General features: G+C 40.8%; 1 protein-coding gene across 10 annotated transcripts in view; it reads left to right on the top strand.

The window, feature by feature from the left end:
- CELF2 (CUGBP Elav-like family member 2) overlaps window positions 1–22,812 on the top strand; it is a 373,678-nt gene that overhangs the window by 212,918 nt on the left and 137,948 nt on the right. Inside the window, exon 1 of one of the 10 annotated variants that reach the window (XM_082759987.1) lies at window positions 15,622–15,678. The exons of the other annotated variants lie outside the window; for them this stretch is intronic. The gene's annotated coding sequence lies outside the window, so the exon portion shown is untranslated. Of the gene's footprint in view, window positions 1–15,621; window positions 15,679–22,812 lie in introns of those variants that run through there. 10 annotated transcript variants of the gene reach the window in all.

Here is a 22,812-nt window from a genome sequence, read left to right as displayed (position 1 = left end):
GGCTGCGCTGTTGTAATAGCCCCGAAACCAACCTTTGTTTCTACATGACTTGTATGTTGCTTGGCTATTAGCATTGCTGCCATTCAAGGCTCTCTCCCTTTCCTTCTCTCCTCCCCCCAACCCCAGTACTTCATTTTTATACCTGTCATGAAATGGTTGAGGTCGAAAGTCAGCACGGAGTGCATCATTTGTACATTGTGTCTCTTTTCCTCATGTGCCTCTGCTGCCAGAGAAATTGAACTTTCGTCCATTAAAAATCCATTTATTGTGTCTTGACTTCACTGAACTAAAGAACAGGACATTTCATCAAACAGTACAGTTTAAAATCAAATTAAATTGTACTAGTGCCCAGAAAATGTGACAGGATAAAGACCCTAGTCATTTAAAAAATCTTTTTAAAGACCTCCCTGATTGCACTTATTGATACTTCCATGTGTCCTGTAAGGTCAAAACTGGTCAGTGATGTGAAGACTCAGCATGGAACAACTGAAAAGACCTTTTTTTTTTTTTTTTTTTTCATAGAACAGGTGGTAGCACCTCTTCCAAATTCATGCTTGCTCATGTTTGACCTCTGAAGATGAGTTGCAGGTTGTCATTTACTACTAGTGTAAGAGTTTGGGTGTAAGTGGTCCCCAGCTGTGATGACCTTCCCCATCCTTCCAGATGAACCCTTTTGTTGGACGTCAGTGCTCCAGGGCATGGGTAGCACAGGGCTGCCATCTACAGTGATGACCTTTGCTGAAGTGTGTAGCATGTGTTTAAGTACACAACCTGGTAGCAAAACCCATGAAAATCAGTGGAAGCAGTCGTCCAGTAAACTTGCCTCACAGCCTCTAAACTTGGTTAAACGTGTCCCAGAAAAATGGGGTTTGAATCATATGTTCTTCTCTTGGCAGCTTGGTCCCTTTATTGCCCTACGCAACCACAACATGTGGAGGAGAGCCTCGTTAAATGTTTCTCATCCTAGTTATAGTTTCCATAATGTTGATGTGCCACTGGAGTCAAAAAAGTTGGAGTTTCACAGATGGATTACAGAATTAAATTGTGCACTTACAGGGCTACATATGTGCAGAGTCCCTGGAAGTCCGGAAATGAAACGAAGGGCAGAGAAAAAACACTTCTTCCAAACCCAGTCGCATGGGCAACAGCTGGAATTTGCATGGCTCCTTATTCAATTAATATTCAGAAGCCGCTATTGCATTTTCCCGAGAGCGAAGAGACAGTAAAAGCAAGCTGCTACATCCAACTCCACTATTTGTCCTCCCCCTTACACAGAGTGGCTTGTTTGGTTGGTTGTTGGTAGTGTTTTGTTTCTTATTTTAAACTCTTATAAATATGTGTTACATTTGGCAAAGAGGCAGCTAGGGACCAAGAAGAGAAGAGCAAAGCAGTGTTCCAGAAGCCAAGAGAGATGCATCTTTAAAGTGAATTGCACCAGCCTTTTGTTCAGATGGGAGATATTTGTATTGCTTTTTGCTTGACTTGTTTCACTGCATAGTGAACTGCTAAGATGCTCGTTTACAATTTAGGTCTTTGTAAGTTATTGTTTGGGTTTGCGTGCTAACCAACAACAAAGGGAGGATTACTACAGTAATAAATATTTATTTGGATATCGTCCTAACAAGTTTTCTAAAATTTATGCAACAGTTTAAATGCAAGTATGTTACCAGCACTGTTCATTTTTGAAAACTAAGATATATCCTTCCCCTCTTGGAGTGTGCTTTATATTCTAAGTGGAACCAGATTATGAACTAATATTTGGAAAACACTTTTTTGTGATTTTTTTTTTGTTGTTTGTTTGTATATCCATAAGAGGTGTCCATTTTGCTTGTGTGCAGAAGGAATGCAGCCAGTACAATGGTTTTCCTGGCTCTCAAGCTACTCAAATAAAAGATCAGGCCAGGGAATGTATTCCCTTATGGTGCAGTTTCTGGACTGAAGCATGGGCTGGCCCACAAATTGCTTGTACTCCACAGGCTGCAGAAGTGTAGATTCTCTGGCAGCTTGTTGTTTTTCCTGCTCAAGGCCAACCCTAGAGAAAAAGAGGTGAAAGAGAGTTAATAAATTGCATAGGTCATTACTTGCTGGCTTTGAGGAATCTTTTCACTCTAGAAATCATTCATCATTTCTTGTGAAGTATTGACAAGTAACCAAAAGCTAAAGGGAGGTTGAGAAAGTCAAGTTTTTAGTTTGCAATCAAGATGAGAGGCTTTGGGGATCTGGATTTTCTTTTTATCTGACCCACTCATTTCAGGGCAGAGAGGGCTAGCACTACAATATTCTGACGTATACTTGGGTGTCTAATATGTTAGCTCAAATGCAACTTTTAAAATCATTCATTCCAACGTGGTCTGAGGAGATGCCTATGTTTAGGAGATTGATGGTCTTGACTGGTGTTTGGCTTTTTGATTTCAGGATTTCCATGTGCATCTACTCAGTTGCATAATTTTGGTGGAAAACTACTTCTCTTTTGGTAGCTCATCATAGTTTAAATAATTTATTTTTGCTTAATTTGTACTCTTTTTTCCATTTTGACAAATTACGATTATAGTGTACAGCTTCATCATTGTCTCATAAATGATATAACAACTGCTTGTGAATGCCCATAAGTTTTTATTGTTGTGTGTGTATGTTAATAACAATATTGTGGAATGGCACAGAGATATTTTTAACAGAATAATGTTTGCATTTTCACTAGTAAAACATAATACCACAGTACAGTTGCTGTATAATAAATCCACATAGTCTTTAAGTGATCTGTATCAAATTAAAAATACAAGTGCAGAGCTTCTGAACAGAAGTTGTATGTTACATCTGTGGATATGGATAGATAGTTTGGGTCTGAAACCTTAGCAATGGAATGGAGAGAACTTTCTTATTGCTACCTTTTGTGGATTGAGGAGCCAGGCCTTACGAATAACACCACCTCTAAGGGAATAAGTGATGTTACAAAGAAAGATTGGAATCAAGTCCTATTGAAAAAGTATGGGTGATGACTCTTAACTTGATATTTCAAACTTCTCTAAGGAGATGTAATATATTTGCTATAGCATTTTCTCCAGGTCCAGCAAATTTTCTTCTTGGTGCTGATGTCCAGAGCAATAGAGGAGCACTATGGTAAGTTTGGACCTCTGGGGTCATCTGCTCCAACCCCTCACCTGAAGCAGGTCCAATTAGATCAGGTTGCTCCGGGGCTTGTCATGCCCTTGCACACGAAACTCTAAGAGTGAAACACCAGCGTAATTGTTTTAAGTCCTCCTTCTTAGTAAAATACTTCTGTCGTATTTCACTTTTTCATTTCAGTTTGAGAGGGTATTAATATGTGTCTGAATGGGATTAAACTCGTAAAAGCCTTGCAGTGATGAGTGTTTTAGGAAATAATCATTGTTTTCTTCGGCTAGAAGGTTTGACTCATGTGAAATGCTCCTAGTATTTTTTGAAAGCTCAGTCAAAAGCTTAGAGCTAAAATCAGGGAGCGATGTAAGTTTTACTAAAAATTTATCAAGCGTTGATTCCAGTCATTTTTTAGAACACCAAAGCCTCAGTGAGGTACCTTACCAGAAGCCAAATAACCAGTTCAGGCACTTGATGTGTTTAAATTTGCTGCTTATTTTGCTGCGGGATGGAAGGCATCTGGGATGAATGGAAAGCCTTGAGTCAGAGCCAATCCTGGCTCAGGAGATGGGTGCAATGGCAGGGCAGGAGCAAGACATGTCCGTCCCTGCAGGCTCTGCATGGGGACCAGCCACAGCTTCTGTGCCTTTCACCTTCCCTCTCCTAGATAGCAAGGGCTGTGATAATGCAAACCGAAAAGCAAAGGCATGGGTGATTGCACCCTGCCTGCCACCCACAGACCTTTTTGCCTCTCTGGCCAGTTGCAGGTAGAACAGAGTTCAGTATCAGCGTGTTTTGTTGTGTGTTTTTTTTTGTTGTTGTTGTTCTCTCCTAGGAAATCTCAGCAGTCAGTGAAACAATCTTAGCACTTTTAACACTAATGAAAGCTGAAGGCAGTAAACAAAATCATGGACTAAATCATCCAGTGCTGATATGTCTTTTGGACAGCAAAGAGCCTTTCGCTCGAAGATGTGAAATAACATTTCCGTCATGTTTTTGCTAGTCTCCTAATTAGAAGTGATTTAGGATAGCAGTGAAGGTGCCTCTAATGGGCACCTTGTGAGTGTTAATAAAAGGAAGAATACATTAAATGTAGTGATTTGTGATTGGGCTGATGGGGTTAATATTTTCTTAGAATATAGCTGGCCGTTTTTCTCCCAAGTAACAGTGTAATGTAATTATAAGTACCTTAGTAGATGGACTCAATTGCTCGTATCATGAAAATTAATTTCAGGATCATGCTGAGGCTTTCTTTTCTTTATTTTCTACACTGTGTGGGGGGAAGTAGACACATACAAATGAAATGAAATTATATTTGAACAGACCTACTCAGAGAGGACTGTCTGATTCCTATGGACTACTTAAATTGAAATCTCGGGGAAAGGACCGCATTTCTTGCTGCATTCCTGCACAGCTTCTGTACCTGCACCACTCACAATCTTCTCACATGCTATTTTAAAGCACTTGAAAGAGAAAAACAGGTATCTCAAATTTATAGGAGGGAACAGTAAAATAGCTGATTTTGCCCAAACTGCTTCCCAAAAGTTAACCAAGATACAATTAGAGTTTTTCCAGGAAGTTTTGTGAAGCTTTCTAATTAAGCCACCTCTTCAACACAGGTTAGTGTGCTGCTTGCTGTAGTATTTGTAAACAATGAAATAAGTATTTAAGAGCTGTTATGTTTCCCATTTTTTAATGTGTGTCAACATACAAAAGCTCAAAAGTCTCAGTATATTCATTCTTTTTTTATTTTATTTTATTTTTGTGATAAATGAAAATCTATTATACAAAACTGTTGCAAAGGTTTTCAAAGAATAAAAGACAAAAATCTGACATGAAAAATCTATGTTTAGTGATATTTTGAACTCTTGCCAGTAAATTTAGCCTTGAAGATCTTAATGGAATTAAATCAAACAGGACACTCAGAAATTGCTCTGAACACATACACAAACTTAGAGAGAGATCAGCAACATGAAAGTGTTGGACTCCTGCTGTGTGGTTTGAAACCTTAATTACCAATACTCATTAGCAGATATACATCTGACCTGTGCTGATTTAAACCACCTAAAGTAAGTCCTAAACCCAGGAAGGAAGAGGAATGTGTAACAGAATGAAGTAGCAAGCCCTGGTCTCTTTCAAAGCAATTTGTGCATGCAGACATGCCCAGAACCTAGGTTTGTAGGTGTGAAATTGGGTCCCAATGATGTAACTCCATATTCAACTTGCAATTTGAATTTGGCAAAATTTTACTGCAGGATTTGTACCAGTTGTTGACCTTACAATTCAGGGAATCAGTTGTTGTATGTGGCTGTGCTTCCAAGCCTGCTTAGTATTAATATTCCTTCTTGCTCATAGCACAGGCTAGAAGGAGTTAAAGCAAGAAGAAGAAAGGCTGGAAAATCCTTCCCGGGGAATCCTGTGCTTGGGGAAGGGGGAGAAACACAAATGTACTTGCAAGCCCAAGCAGAACTATGCTGTTCATCATTCTTTTTCCCTCCGATTTCTGGAGAGGTACTTAATGGTGTTTGAATATGACTGCATACTCCCATTAATGTAACAATTTTCATTCGTACAGTGCAATGCCAGAAAGATAATCTCTGTGTTAAGTACTTTTCCTTTCTAACCCCTGGAGAGTCAGAACTCTAAAAGCAAATATTGTATTTACCATAGACTGCAAAAGGGAAGAAATTAGGTTAAAATGCAAAGCAGTGAAGATAAAAGAGACTTCCTTTTGGATGTCTGCAATGGTGCTGTGAATACATGCACGATGTTGTGCTTTTTATATTATCTCTAATTTGAAATAAACAACATGATTACAGATTAGATCAATCATGGCTTCAGCATTTCTGGCCAAAGCAAGAAAAGACTTGATGTGCCAGCTAACCACGTAATTGAAGCAGAGATTGTTTCACTGCTGGTGATTTGTTTAAGGATTTTAATTTACAGTAATGGGTATTCTTCGCTGCATTGTAACCTGGCTCCCCGTGTCTGCCTTTGGAAAACAGTCGCTGCTTGCATATACCACTGAAATGATGATGCAAAGCACACTAAACACCAAAATGGAGCAGCTGAATGCTGCTGCGTGACATCTCTTTTCCAGAATGTAGCAGAGGGAGAAAATTGATGCCTATCTGCGCGGTGTTTGATTTGCACAGGAGCTCTGCTGGGAGCTTAGCCACTGTTGGGGATGGGAGGAAATGGCAGCAGAGTGTCTTTCAGAAATCATTCAGTGAGCAGATAACCAGTGCACCCCACAGGACAGCTCTGCCTTGGCTACTGGAAGGGCTAAGGATGAGTTTTTCCTGCACTTGACTTGTGTGTTCTTTATGAAGTTAAGCACATGAGGAACAAGCGGTAGCTGGAAAATATCACAGGTGCTTGAAAGCACTTTGACAAAAACAGTAAAGAGAAAAAGAAGTCAGCGGTGTACAACACATTTATTTTTGTGGACTGGAAGAGAACTGTTGGGAATCTGAACTGTTGGAAAATGATAGAAGATGAAGCTAAGAGTCTTGTGTTCAAACACTTTGAAGTTGCCATTGCTTTTTCAGAATACTGTCCAGGAAAAAAGAAGTAATGAGGGCCAGTTACCTTGGCACCTTTCCTTGTTTGTATATGTTTTATATATTTTTGGTGGAATAATTAGTTTAGTCAAGAGCAAATAAACTAAGCATAAAGAAAATGTGTGTTAAGGACAAAGGAAAAGAGGAGTGGTCGAAAAAAGACTGAGTACAAAGGGAAGTAGAGGAATAGGGTATACAATGAAGGAGATTTGGTCTAAGTTGTAGAAAGTTATTTGAATGTCCAGAAAGCACGGCTTTGGTTGCCTGTTCCAGATGGACAAACGATGTCTTTTCCCTTGAATTCCACTTAGGGATCCCATCCGTGCTTTCCATGTACATGTAAGGAGCACTTGGGACTCTCTTCAGGATGCTTGGCAGCTTCAGCCATATGTCAGGGTCTTCTTTCTGGTAGGCAGCTCAGTTAATATCGAGAGTAAAAATCTGTTCTTCGGTGAAAGCTAAGGGTGTTGTTCCTTTAATCCGAAATTGGAGATTTTGGTCTGAGTTCAGGAATTCAGGCAATCAACAGGATTAAAGTTTTTTCACGAAGCTTTTCCTTAGACCACTACTGCTGGAAACTCATCCTTAGTTTGCTCATTTATAGCTCAGCAGTAACTGTATTTAGGGTTCATTTTGTTTGGATGCTGGTGACTCTAATCTTGTTGTAGTATCAGTGATACAATTCAGCTCTGACACTATGGGTTCACCATCCCACTGGCTGGATAATCCCATCGCAGGTATGATTTCTGTCATCTGGACAGGAGTTAGGAGAAAGCATGTTCTGGATGTGCTATGGAAAAAAAAAACAAACAGGTGGGATGAGGTATAGATGCAGGTTGTGACCAAATCTTCAGCTTTGTCCATTCTGTAGCTGTAAATTAAATGTGAATCTATATAATGGAAACGTTTATCATAGCGTGTTCATTTACTTGCTGGAGAATCAGAGGTATTGGCTATTGAAATCAATGCCAGTGTTGTGCCATACTCGGCAGTGTAACAAATGACACATAAAACTGAAATCTTCAGGGAAGTCCAAGTAGCTGCAATGTCATGTCCTCATCTTTAAATTTTAAATGAGACACTTGGAATGACTTCTTTTACAAATGCCCAGGCCAAGGATTTTCTTAGAAAGTATTGTGGAACAATCTTCTGTTTCTCAGAAGTTTGCACTGAACAGGAATACTAGTTGGCTACTCTGCAGGAAGTAGGGCAGATGGATAAAATCTTCATTTACTTTTTGTTGAGCCTCAGCAATTGAACCTTAAGGTTTGTTAATTGCATTCGTTACCTGGCTAGTGAGAGGGACTGTATTAAGCCCCAAATACCTTAACATCTGGGGCTCATTTGCTCCGAAATGAACACCATCTCCCTTAATTCCCTATTTGTCTCTCCCTGCTCTTACAATATTTGCCTTGTACTGATTCCCCTTGCTAATTGCAACCCATCCAGCACTGTATGCAAAAAAAAAGCCATTTTACTTGCATGATTTAATGCTTTTAAGTCATCGTGGCTTTGCTGACTCATTGGTCAACCTTGAAAAATCAGAACAGTGCAAACACTGCAATGCCATCAGAGGGCTAGCAGGTTGCGCAGGGGACTCTGTTACTGATTAGTGTCATTTTTTTTCCGAGTTGAAAGAGCTATTGTGTTTAAGGCCATGAGATTTAGAATTAGGAGTAATTAAAAAGCAAGGCTGCTGCCTTTATATTTTTTTAAATATGAAGGGCCCCAGGAGTCTCTGTAGTCATTAGAAAATCCTATTCTCGTGCTAAGCTTGTCCTTATAAGCAGTTGTTGGCTTTCCTGAATGTAAAGCAGGATCTTGTTCAGAGTGGATGCTGAGGCGGCGGTGGGGGGAGGATATCAGAAAGGCAGAAGAGAAGAAAAGTGTGTGTGTTTGGGGTGGGGAGATATTTAGTGGTTGCGTGGGGGCTTTGTAATGTGTCCTTAGCAACTGGCTTTCTACTCTAATGGGAAAAAGAGATGGTGGGAAAGCATTCAAGGAAAGTGGGTCACATTTGATCCATGACCTAAAAGGAAAAGTGGGGGGAGGGAATAATCAGCTCAAATCATTAATGAGGTGAAAACGTATCCCTATAAGGCTCATTCATCAAACTGGGCAAAACTGCTCTTCTGGTGTCATGGTTATGTGCTAGAAAACGCAGCTCCTGCTCTCTCAAACACTACAATTGCTCCATGGCTTTTGTTTTTTAAAGGGAAAAAAAAAAAAAAAACTTGTTTGTTTTAAACACGCTCAAGCAACACAATGATTAGACATGACAGTTTGGCTGTGGGGCCTTCCTTTCAGTTCAGGAAAATATAGAACATAGCTGAGCTGTCCTTTCCTGGTAGAAATGAGGTCATTTGTAAAGCTTTGTGTACATTTCTGCAGCACTCGTAGAATGAGCTAGTAAAGCGGATCTCCTAAAGTCAAAATCTTACTTGCACCAATATTCCTGTCTTTAAGAAACACAGACCCATTGACCGTGTAAGATTAGGAATCACAAGCTGTGATTTAGACTTAATGACTCCTCAAGGATGCATAGTTTTGATGTAGCTGTCAGTGGCACGTCCACTGCTGTCGTAAGTGTGCTGCCTTTGCTGACTCTGAGCTTCTTACAGCTCCATGTGGATAAGGGAAAGCTTGTAATCGCTTTCCTTTTCCACATGGGCTGTGTATCTGTTCTGAAATATGCAAAAGTATGCTGTCAAGGTTGATTTTTCTGTTTATTAAACATAGAAATGCATTGTATACATTATATTTGTTAATCCCTGTTGTTTGTAAAAATCCCTCGGGCAATTAGAATTTATTAAATAATTTATTTTATGTAAAAGCTAATAGCAATTTTCATATCCAAACTATTCTTCTTACACCAATCAAATGTTGTATAGCTGCTAATATTTCAAGGTAGTTTTAATTAGCATCTCAGCCTAATGCAACTCTGCTCCAGAATGCATCTTCGAAATAAATAGAATCTTTGAATATCTGATTTGGAAGGGACGCACAAGGATCATCGAGTCCAACTCCTGGGTCCCCAAAGGACCATCTAAATAAATAAATAAATAAAAATCAGGCCATGCGTCTGAGAGCATTGTCCAAATGCTTCTTGAACTCCGGCAGGCTTGGTGCCATGACCACTTCCCTGGGGAAGTGGAACAGCAAAGGGCAACAGAAGATGTACTGGATAAGTGACTGACAAATGTGGAGTGATGTCAGATGTGAATTGGCACGTCAGATTTGCATTCCATCCATCTTGAAACTTCATGGAACATATACCCATTGTGACAGAAAACTCTCGATGGTAACCCCCAGATTGTCTGACAATTTTTAATAAAACATAAACTACTTCAGTCAACTGTATTGGCATTCAGTCCAGTCACAGAGAGAAGGAAACACAGAAAAGTAAAGAAGCATTCAAGATGTTCGGCTACTTAATGAAGATACTTGGTAGGAAACAACAGATTAAATATTCCTGGCTTGGTAGGATAAGTAAATGTAGACGTGCTGTGTCTCCTTCTCCTCTTTTTTTTTTCTTAACCACCTATTAAAGTCCTCTGGGAGTGCATCATGTTTCCTAACATATGAAAATAGTGGGAAAACATCTGGGCTTACTAATAAAATTAGGTCTGCTACTTAAAAAGCAGCCAGCATTGTTTGGGGCCTCAGAGATGCTCATGCAACGCAAATAATAATAGTAGGCTTTGAAAAGTACTTCACTTCTGCTGTGTTGCATAATTTTCAAATACTGCTTTTAAGAGACGAATCAGAATTGCATGAAGTTAAAAAAAAAAAAGGCATATCATGAAAGGTTTCGGGTTTGTTTTTTTGTCTTTAATAATATAACAGTTCAACATTCATGTAGTGCTTTCTTCTGACTGTTTCAGGGTACTTCACTGGGATGGGAACATAATGCTCCCCTTCTAAGGTGAAGGAAATAAGCACAGCAAAGGGATGAGACTTACAAGAGTGTGGCTGAGAAACCAGTTTCTTTGTTGCATTGTCTTCTGCATTTTCCTATTAGCAACACATCCCAGTTTGGTTCTCTGTAGGCGTTTGTCTTCTCTGAAGGATGGTTATAGCATGAGAAGGGATGTGCCTTATAGTAAGCAGTCAGTAATACCCTTCTTGATGAATCTGAAGTTGCTCTGTGGACACTAAACTCCACGTTTGGTGTCCACAGCTGACAGCCCCCATGGGCACAAGGCACAGACATTCCTGCCCTCTTTACACCAAAGCAAGAAAACCCAATCTTCTTTTTTTTTCCTCTATTTTTCTCACTTAGAAACCCAGAAGGTTCAGACCTCAGATCATTAAAACAAATGGGCCTATATTAAAATGCCGTCTCTGCCCCTTGGATTCCCCTGTGTTTCCCCTATCAAGCGAATGACACCTGTGAGCTTCAGGTCTGTGTTCTCCCATCAGCAGTGTCCAGGTGCCTCCGCATGCCCCAGGGCAGGTTTCTTCCTTTTTCCATCTGCTGAGTGAAGGTGACGATGTCCGTACAGAGAGGGGTTGTATGGGAAAACAGTTGGAAAAGGACTGGAGATCTTGGGGAACCACATGGTGTTAGTAATCCTCTGGCTTTCCAAAGACTTGTCATCACAAATAAGAGTTTTCCACTTTCAGGGGAGGAGGGAAAAAAGAAAAAAGAAGGAAAGAAATTAACCCGGTGGTGTGATGACAGAGATTTCTATAAATCACACCACGTTTCCCACTGGTGCTAACGGCCAGCCAGACCTGAGATGGCCAAGTTTCTGCAGGTCGAGTACGTTACAGGGAGCTTAAAAATACATCTACAAGCCTTACCTTTGCTGGTGCACAGGGCTTTTGAAGTTAAGAAGCTTTGTACATCACAGGATAGCCAACAGGATGGGAATGTTATTCCCATTTTTCCCATCTCCTCCTTTCCTGTTTCTTCTGGAAGGGTGCCAGCCAGCCCCCAAAACCTGGATTCATTTTTCATTTGTAAGTAAAACCTCCATGGGAAGAAATAACCTACTAGAACAAGCTTCTGTCCAAAACATCCAATTAAGGAGTTATCTCATCCTTTCAAATTTCTCCTGCAGCAAGTATTTGCTATGACCTTAAAAAACACAGTTTTCAACAACGTTTCACGATGTGTTTGCCTGTCGGTTTGGCAAGAGGCTTCAGAGAGCTCGGATGGTTTTCCACTGTTCAGCTTGTTCGGAGATGAAGGTCTGCCTTTGAAGTCAGCAGTGTCCCCATAAATGACTCCCACATGATTTCGGAAGTGTGTGTGTTAGGGTGTGGTGATGCTGGGATTTTTCATGGTACGTTTATTAGGAAAATTTAAACCAGTTTTTCTGAGGTTTTTAATTTCTTTGAATGATGTTCTTAAAAGGGGAGTTGCTCCTTTCCTAATTATATGTCATTGTTTATTTTCTTGTAAGTCTTAAAAAAATATTGCAACCATGTAATGCAGGGGAGCAAAATAAATTATTTGTAATATTTGGGTAAATAAAAGAAACTAAATAATATTTTGTACTTTAACTAAGATTTACCTTAGAGCTCACATTCTCTGTTGACTAATTGTGCATCAGTGCATTTACATAACCACTCTCTCTGTAGATGTTGAAGTACAAATGTTGGCAACCCAAAATACAAAGGAAAAAGAATCCTGTTTTGAAGAATGTAGCGTACATATTGCAGTGGGATGTAGAAATTTCAACAGGGGCGAAATGGAGACAGCGTGGCCCATTTTGCCATGTGTACAAGGCAATGCTTTCCACCCAGCACACACGTTGTGTTTTTTTTTTTTTTTCATTAAAAATTGCTTCGTATTCTGGGTTCGAAGCCAGTTTCTCTTCTGTAATCCACATATCACCATTGCATGTGTTGGTAGTGGTACATCTGGTGCAACCTGGTTTTAACACCATTCAACACTAGCAGTAGTATATAAGATTTTCCCGGCTGCAGTTGAAGAGTTGTCACTCTTCCATCAAGTTGGAAGGGCACTCTTCCATCAAGTTGGCATGAGTACTCATGGTGTAACACAGAATCAACAACCAGTCATAGGAGAGGCTTTTTTTTTTTTTTTTTTTTCCTCCAAAAAAAGCACTAGAGAGAGTTATAAGTATGTTGGAAATCATTGGGGAAAATGACTTTCTAACTATTGACATTTCAGTAGAAATCTAATGAGGTACTTAGGTTTTTCTAGTATGTAGTATAGAGGAGTGATTATAAAAGATTCAGAAACGGGGAAGTTTGGGGTTTTTTAAACTTCCCTGCAATATGACTTCAAAGAAATATGTATCCCTGTTGACTTCGTGGTTGTCCAGCAATCTGATCAGAGCTGAGCTCTGCTCTACAGAAAGGCTGGGTAATTTTCCTACTTCCTTTTCTGCACGCCATACGTAACCAAAGATTATCATACGCCACTCTGAAGAATGGGGAAGCATTTCCCAGACAGCACTCCTGGTGTCCTTTACTAAACAGGCAGAATTTAGAAGAGGTGGGAGGAACAGGAGTTCAGTGGAGAGGAAAGGAAAAAGTGCAAAGCCATCTCCCCCCCGACCCCACACCACTGCTTTATTTTCCATGTAAATGGAAAAGTCATCCTGACTCCTGCACTGCATGTAGATGTTCAGTCGAGCTATATTTTCATAAGTTTATTCATCCCAGTAATATTTGAAAGCTTTCCCATAATACACAAAGTTTGGCCTGCCCACATACTTTATTCTCAAGCCTTGGGAGGGGTAAGTATTTTCTTCTTTGTTTGCATGTAGGTTTAAGATTTCACCCTTCTCTGCCACTAAACCAAGCTTGATTCTGATTTTCAATGTCATCGTTTTGTCTGTAACCTCTCTAACACTCAGCTAGTACCAGAACCCAGTATTCCAAGACTCTTCACTCTTACAACACAATTGGCTCCACCTTGAAGAGTTAAAAAGCCCAGGTAGTGGGATGAGAAGAGATGGGAACAACCTCTAGCACTTCTTGGCTCTCCAGCCAGCAGAAATACCACTTAGTGGATAGGCAGGGAATAGCCTATCTTAGCACATCTCATCCATCTGCAAAAATTGTCCTAGAGACCTCTGAGACAGGATTGCTGTACTTCTGCTCTGCTCCTCCTGACTTTGGTGAATGCCAAAATGAAACCTTAAGTACTGCAGTAGTCAGGATCCTTCCCCAGCTGGTTGTGGAAGTTCCCAACCTGTCCTAATCAAACCTTGATTCATTGAAGCGAAGCTCAATGCTCTGTGTTCCTCTGTGTGCTGTAGAAAACATCTTTATCACCTCTTTGACCTCCAGCTCAGCAAAACCTTTCCATGTGTAGAAAGCAAAAAGTTGGATACTGTCCTTCAAAGACAATTGACAGCTTCTCCATATGACTTCTCTGGGCTTGGTTGGTACAGAGGCAGGAGGCAAGCCCACCAAGTCACCCCAGCAGCATCCCATTAAGCCCAGTATGTAGCCAGATGTGGGGGGCTGACCACCCTACCCTGAGCATGCCCAGCACCCAAGAGCTGTGTTTGTGTAGACGCGGGTTGTGTTTCCACTGAGGTCTGCGTCTTTTCTAACAGCTCACTGCAGCTGTATTTGGGAATTGGAAGATTGTGTGCTCCAAAGTGCCTTGTGAAGCAAATCCTTCCAGCCTTGCATTGTAGGGAAACAAGTGTCACACCATGCAGAAGTGCCTCTGCGCATGTCAGCTGAGCGCTTTTTTCAGCGTGATGGCAGAGTGCAGAAATTTCAAAAGGAATCAGGCAATTAAATTTCGAACCGACATCTCTTCTGTTTGTTAGGAATTCGTCGTTTCACATAGATGCAATGTTTCATTGTGTGTTGCATGTTTTATATATATACAGTTTCATTTTGATTTTTTAATATTGTCTTTCCTGGTTGTTGGGATTTATTTTTTTCTTTTTCTGGACAGGTTATACATATGCTAATAGAAATATGCCTATTATTTGAAGCATAGTTCTGCTTGTCAATGAAGCTTCATTAACACCGTTATCACTGCCTGACATTTATCTTATAATTTTCCAGAGTTGACTGTTACATCTCCATGGAAACCCAAATTGCAATTGAAACAAGTGAGATAATAAAGGCATCCATAGAGGATTGACAGTATGCAAGCCCACAGTGTTTGCAGGCTACATTTGTTTATAGTTCCTTAGATAAATCTATTGCAGTGGAGGTTTTTATTACCTGTCTCCTGTCTTTCTATGCTGCTTATTGCAAGGTCTAGAGCAACATTTTTTTATTTTGCTTTTTAATTAGAGCAATAAATTGTATTGGGCTCATCAAGGAATGTTAGAGCATTGAAGATATAAATTCTGGTGTGGTTTTGGGGGGCGAAATATGGAGGTGTTTATAGATGATTTTGGCACTATATAGACTGATGCATTCTGAGATTGATTTGGGAGTTTGTTTGAAGCAGCAAAAACTTACGATTGCGGACTCTTGATTTGCTGACTCTTTCAGTATGCAAGAAAGATATTTTTTTTCTATACCTAAGGACTTGTGCTCTCTAAGTTCATGACTCTAAATCAATTTAGATGGTGCCTCAAAGCATAGAGTCATGAAACTGGAGTGGGTCCAGAGTGAATTAATCTGAAATTAATTTGATTTTGAAAGGCTCCATCTGGCTGTGTTTGGAAAAGGCATTTAGACAGATATATAAACAAATGATCATCTGTATTCTATATGCCAGATGTGGTGTCAAAAAAAAATGAAGAAACGGTTTAAAAAAAATCAGCTGAGGGGGATTTTGCTATAATGATGCTCAACTTGTTAAAATTACAATTGCATCACACTTTGGACAATAATCTTTTCATATATTCTGATTTGTAGAAGGGGGGACTAAGAACAAGCCTGATAGGATATTTTGTTTTAAGTAAGAAAATTGAATGTCACAGCTTGCTTTAATTGTCTGTTTCAGATCTCCCATATATAAGCCCAGCTAACTGAAATTGGCAGGACCCTTAACAAGAGCAGTGCTGTGATCTTCCATTCCCTTTTTAAGGGAGCTATTTAGGTAAAGCAGCCTTGTCAGCCGTGAGCTGTTGGCCTCCCTCTCTTTTGACTTATGCTTTTGGGCCCTATGGAACCAGCTCTGTGCTCTGTGAAGCTCAGCAGCGAGTGGGTACAAGTGCTTACACACGTGGGTGCCAGGCTGAAAATATGTCATGCTGTAAAGTACTTCCTGCAATAATCATTCGGTTTTAGTGCACTGAAACCACTGCTGTGTTTCCAAACAAATGCTTGGAGGATTCCTTCCCATTTTCTCCATCCCTCCCCAGCTCCAGGACACAGGTTGCCATGAAATAGGCAAGACCTTGCAAACCTCAGAAGAACTTGCAGGTAACTGCCAGCCTGCACATAAAGCCTGCTGAAATTGTCACGTCATTAATTACTACATAAAAATATATATTTTTAAGCCTTCGTTATTGCTTTTGATGTTTCTGGGGGCAGAAGAAGGAGGAAGTTGAGTAGCAACTTAGTACATTTTGATTAGTAGGTGTGGAGAGAGAGACTGATGTTGTTGACAAGAAAACAGATGGTCTTACGTGTCCTGAATTTTAAAAGCCTGGTACTATTCTAATGTGGTTGTTGGCATGTCACAAATATATAAGCATTTGTTTGTAATCAAATCTTCAAATCCTTTTTTTTTTTTTTTTTAAGTAGCCTCAATAAATGTTTCTTGCCATACAGAAAGAAGTAGTCTTCACTGCAGATATGTGTAAAGCAAAGCATTGATAATCCACACCGTTAATATTGAGCAGTCAGCCACTTGAAACTCTACTTCATAGGAAAAATGGTGTCAATCAGTGCCCCAAAACTGTAATGTCATTGTGCAAGTGCATCAGTGCTCTCTGTGGCCCTGTCCGACTTACAGTAATGTGGAGAGGGCCCCTTTGCAATTTGAGTCCAATTTAAACATAACATAGATTTTGCACAAAAGCTCAACCTCTGCTCCAAGGAGATTACAATGAGAAACATCAGTGTGGGGTACAGTAAAAGTGGAACAGAAAGTCACAGTCGCTGCTCATGAGCATCATAGTTGGGATGAGCAGCCAAGGTTCTCTTCTTGCCATAACACAGATTAATGTAGAGATGGAAAAATGATAAATGAGAAGCCTTTGTTAATGCTAACCTATCCAGGCCAAAACCATATGTGCAGACATCCACCTGTTAGTTGGCCAACAGAAAACAGATACTCAAACATCACACTTTTGGTATTTATTGGTAATGTCCAAACTCATGTTATCTTTTTCCTGCTGCACGGAGTTAGAAATGCACCAACCTTACACCTGACAGCAACAGACCTAACCTTGTTTGCAGGTTTAATGTAGCAAATTCTGCTCAGGAAGCAAAACTGACTTCTTGGGTGGTTACCAAAGCTGCACTCTGTCTACCAGAATGGTGTTGCCTGGAGGACCTTATCCAGCCTTGAATTAATTAGCTCCCAAATCCTGCAGGAAAGCCTGGAAGAGAAAGGCTGGGCCTAATACACGGCCTCTCGGTGCAGATCTCCAAGCACTTTTAGTCATTCTTATCATGTGTCCGTAGAAATGAGTGATCCTCAACCCTCCACCTGAACAAGACAGGGGTCAAAGCCAAGAAAGTAAGGGTTAGGATGGGTTTGGCTTTCTTCAGCTGTTAAAGGGCAGCCGTCCTTTACCAAACACTGAGCTTCTACTAGTTTGAGTTTAGTAAAATCAACAGGCTAGTGTAGGCAAATACTTAAATATGCTGAAAGTAGACCATTATAAGTTTTATCAGCATAAACAGAAAGATACCACCCAGTCCTGACCTGTACAGATGGCGCGTTTAATTGTTTGCTGCCACTATTGGATGAACTAGTAATGATATTTTAATTGGTTTCCAAAATAGAGGACTTGAAAAAACAGCTCTTTATCTCTCTGTTTATCTTCCCTTCTGCACTCATTCTTTCCCTTGTTTCTCTCTATATATGTGCATATAATCTAAATTTAAAATATATATTTTATTTTGTGTAAGCTTTGTCCATGTAGAGCACGTGCATATCACTAAGCACTACTGCGTGTTCCAAAAAATAATTTTCCGATAAAAGAGGTCCATACACTAGCAGTAAGAGTTGAGACAGCTTGAAGTCACTACACTGAATATATATTTTTAAGATATTTGTGATTATGAGGTGTTTTTTTGTGTGTTTTTTTTGTTTGTTTGTTTGTTTTTCTGAAGGTGTGATATAGCAAATGTTCAAAGCTTTTGCAGAGTTACTGCTTCTTGACTCTATGGTTCTAGGAAGCAGTACTGTTGGTTTTAAACACATATGCAAAGGATGTTCACAATTCGGTTTGCAACCCCAGGCTCAAATCAAAGTGTTTTGGAATGGAGGTGGTGCAGCAACCAAGAGGCCGAGCACCAGAGCAGCCATTGGCCTCTAGAGGTAAATAGTTAGGAGTGAGCCTGGGGGAGGTTGTAGCCAGGTCAGGACAGACACGACCTCGTTAGCTTTGGTGAGCACAACTCAGGGCTAATTTTAGGAAGTCAACAAGCCTTAGCACAAAGGAGTGTCTGTGCTCTAATCTGCGCCACAAGTGCACAAGGTAATTGCATTTTAACATAGCTATTATTATGATTTCCATACGTATCCTTGATTCCTTCCTGTAATACTAATGAGGAATCTCTGAAGAATAATGTGTTGTATCTCAGGTGTATTCAGCTCTCTCCTGATGCTGTATGTGTGTGGTTTAGTACTTTTCCCATGTCACTTTTAGCATCATGAATTCTGACCCAGCTGTTTGAAAGATGCCTTCCTTCTGCTTCTCCTTCTCCCAGCCGGAATGTTTCCCATCAAGAAAAATTTCAATACAGGAAAAGGATTTTTTTTCCCTAGATTTTCACATCAGTCCTCCTCAGTGACAGGATGCTACTTCCTCACCCTACGGAAAATTTGCATTTAAGGCATGAAAGGGATTGCGTGTACTAAATTTGGAACTGATCAGGAAGCAAGCAGTCCCTTCAAGACCAACGTTTTATCATGGTTCGTATGAGGCAAAATACAGAGTGAGTTAGCAAACCTGAGCTACAGCTAAACACTGACTCCACCAGAAAAAAATGACTGTGAAATTCAGATTGCTTGTCAGGGCAGAAAAAAAAGATTCCATTGTCTTAAGCAACATTATGCTTTTACGGATAATTTCTGCAGACATGGAAGCAATGGGAGAAAAAACATCTTTGCATTTACCATTCAGTGCTTACATGAGCACTTGAGTATTATTAGCTATTGACAAGAATAAAATCTCCGCATTGGATGCCAGGTATTAAAAGCCATGAGAATTGTTCGTGTGGTTCATGTGGTCTGTGCGTGCAAGTGCTGTTGCTCTCTGCTGGATGGATGAAGAATTACTCGGCTCTTTGTTCAGGCTTTATGGGTCTTAAAGACGAAGAGAGAATGTTGTCTGAACTCAGAGCTTCGGTACCCCTCCTGAAATTGCAGTTGGCCTTTCAGGGTAGCAGAAACACAGCTGAGCAAGTCATGCAGCCACCAGAAGTTGTCACCCTGCCTCTGGGCGCAGGGAAACCTGGAGAATATTACTTTGTAGGCATTGCTGCATATGCGCTGCTTGTCCCGCTGTGTGCTGCGGCATTAATCGGGTGCAATGTCAGAGTCATTCAGCAGCTGCCGGTATGGATATCTGTAACTTAATAATTATTATTGTTATTCTTACTAGTGGTTTATAGTTGTGCCAAAACCTGTACAAGACACAGGAGCAGCTAACGATTTATGAAACTTCATCTTTCCTCTGAGCTGCTGTTGAGCTACTGCCCTGTGAAAACACTGATGGGCCAGAAAGCTTCTGGATATTACTTTTTTTCCCCCAAAATACAGAGACCTGGTCATTTACGGCTTAAAAATATAGAACAGCTTCTTTTTGTTTTGTCTCATTTTGTTTTGTCAGAGGTTCTGGCCCTCATTTTGCTGGCCGAAATCCAATTTAGGTAATTACATTCTGTGTCTCCAAATCCCAACCCCCTGCAGTTTCCAATGGGGTATGGTATTGTTCTACCCTTCCTGGCTGAAATTGTTGTGCGATAATGCTCCATGTCATTAAACAGCTGCCGTCTGTCACCTTACGATGAAGCCATTCCTCTCTAAACAATGAGTTTATAAAGCCCTTTTGGGTCCTTCCAGATAAAATTTGCTCATAAGCCAGCAGTTACAGTTTTCACGCACGGTGAGGTGATGGTTGTCGTCTCTTCTGCCAGTGGTTGGAGTCCTTTGGAGTGGTGGTGTCCCTTCAGTCAACTTGTGCAGTACCCTGGCAGCTCAGATGGAAATATCTGTTGCTGTAAAACCTTGATGCTTCCGTGCTAGGTTGGATTTAGTCAGCTTTACACTTGCAGCCTGCTCCTTAGCATGCTCTCGTTGTCGTTTTGGTGCTCAGGAATGAAGTGTTCTTCCAGGGATGTGCAGTTTGGTCGCGTACCATCGGACATGAAAAAGGCAAATCTCCAACAAAACAGCAAAGCCGCTGAAGTAGGGTGAGGACTGCGAGAGGAATTGACCAAAACAGAAGAACGGGAGGTGTTATGGCCCGGATTACAAAGGAATTGAAAACACGGTGTTGTGCAAACCCATTCAGTCCCAATAAAAATGGGTTTTCAACACCTGGCTTGACACCTAGTTTGTGAATGGGAATAAGCGAGGATTAATGCCAAAGATCTTACCAGTGATGAATTTAAGAGGGTCCCTTTTGATCCAGACTTTGTTTCCGAAGCCTGCCTCTCTCTCTCCGTAGCGATCAGGTCACTTTAGCAGCCTGGCTGTAATTACAGACATGAATGGGAGAGGCAGAGAAGGCATCCAGTGGGTTTTGCCGGGGCCCCTGTTTAAGCAGCAGTGATATTAAAACAATCTCTGGCTCCTCAAGGAGTGTCCCTGTCAACTTGCTGAAATGATGGAATGGTAGTTAGGTTATTAGAAGGAAAATTGGCACAAATTGAGAGAGAGGATGCTCTGGCAGTGACCACAAGCAGCCAGCGACTCAGTGGCTTAATCTCTGCCCTCGGGCTGCTCTCTCCAATACAGATGACACCTTGTCAGCAAAGATGATGTGCTGGGTCACTCTGGAGTCCAATGGGCTAAATTGGCCACAGAGGGAAGGGTTGCTGCGGTGTAGAGACAGCAAGCCACATAATCTAATTCTTCTTTTTTTTTTTTTTTTCTTTTTTTTTTTTTTTTTATGTATGTCATCATTTGGGTACTGACAGTAATTGTCAAGGGATTCTCTTCTCATTAGTGTCCCCTAGCCGCAGCTAGCTCTGCGCTCGTGCTTTCAAGAAGTAGTCCTGAGCTGTTGCAAGGCTTGCCTTGGCTCCTCTCGGAAAGTTTCATCCATCGTTTCTCTCCTGTGTTGTTATTTCCTGGGTAAAGTGAGAGGGGAAGATGGGGAAGGAAGGAGTCACTTTCTCCGAGAGCATTGCGGTGGCAGGGAGAAGTAACAAAACCCCTACAGCTGCTGGTGACTAAGAGGTTGTAATGCTGGGCAGCAACTGCCAGCGGGTGAAGATGAAGGCTGGGGGAGGAGAAGGGAACTCCTCTCTAGCAGAGATTGGCTGGGAGGGCATCAAAAATATTTGGTTGTATTTTGCACTGACCTGGAGAAGCTCAGTGATAGCTGAACCATCAAGTGGGTGTGCTTTATGCTTGCTGTTCCTTGAGTATTCTGCAGATCTGTAAAATATATAAAATAATTAGATTTTTTTCATTGTCATCTCCTTATTGTTTTATGCACTTATTTGGTTTGTCCAAGTGGGCTGTAGTCCTACTGCTGGCACTGGATGAGGATGCTCCTGCGAGTGCCATTGGTGTGACATCGCTGATGTACTCCTTAAAACCCCAACAAAGGGGGTAACCATTCCTCCAAGATGCTTGGTAGCCTTCATTTGCACTGAAGTCAAAGGAAAAGTAACTTAACAAGGAGCCGGCTGTGCCCTCTCCACGGGTTCAACTTGTTTATCCCTCTCCCCAAAATGTAGGCAGCTCAGTAAAACCCCAGCCCCCTGCAGTAGGAAAGAATTATATAGAAAAGTCTTAAGTTATGCTTGCTTTTTCCTAAATCTGCAGGAGTTAGCGGATTGGCAGAGCTGTCAGAGGATGGTGGAATTAAAGCTGGAGAAGTTTTAATGACTTGCCTAAGTTAATTCAGGCAGTGAGTGACACAGCCTGTCCCCCGGAGCGTTGTGTCACAGCACACAGTAACCTACACCTGCAGTCAGGGCGTTTAACCATCTTTACCCAATAAAACATTTCAGGAATATGATCGATGTAATTCCACTTCAGCCCCACCGAAGTAAAGAAAGTGCGTAAGCGTTGTGTTGAATTAGAAGAGATCTAACCCGTGCCTGAACCTCAAGCTCAAAGCAGGAACTTGATGGTAATGGGGCAATTAACCTGAGTAAACAGTTAGAAGTGTAAGGTTTTGTGGTTTCCTCCAAATTGTCTTGTTAGTGATGGAAATTGTAGTGCTCTCGGTGGTAAAGGTGCTGTGGGTAAGGGAATAAGCAAAGGAATAAACTTGTTCTTTATTAAATATGACCTCTGCTGTAATTTAGGGCTAACATAGTAATTATGTGTGGATTTCTTAAGGAAGAGATCCAACAGAGAGACTAGATGAAGGGCATAATTTAAAAAGGAACTCAATTCATTTTTTAATGTAAACAAAGCAGAGAATAAATGAAGCGAAAAGTGAAGCTGATTTCTGAAGGAAAATACTTGCCTGAGTACAGGACAAAGCCGGTGGCTGCACAGCTCAGCCTTATCTTTGCAGGTCCAAAAGAGTGTGTGAGCATTTTCCTTGGCTATTTTAAGCTATAGGGCTGCAATTTACTTTTTATTCTTGTAGGGAAGGTTGTTTAACGCACTGGGTTTTACATAAACAAATAGGAAATAGAGTGGTTTTTCCAGAGGTCTAAATGACACATAGGTGCCTAATACCCCCTGAAAGTCTTGTGTGTTGTTCCCATTGGGCATCACTCAAGTGAGTTAAGGTGGTTTTTTGTCTCTTAGAGTTTGGGGTGCCGGTTATTTTTTTTATTTTATTTTTTTTTTGTCTGTCAAGTATTAAGTATGTGTGGAAAATACAGCTTCTAATGCCTGGAGAAATCATGATGGCTGCAT

Source organism: Aythya marila (genome assembly GCF_965140915.1).
Source record: "Aythya marila genome assembly, chromosome: 1".
Lineage (NCBI taxonomy): Eukaryota > Metazoa > Chordata > Aves > Anseriformes > Anatidae > Aythya > Aythya marila.
This window is presented reverse-complemented; position numbering and strand designations above follow the sequence as displayed.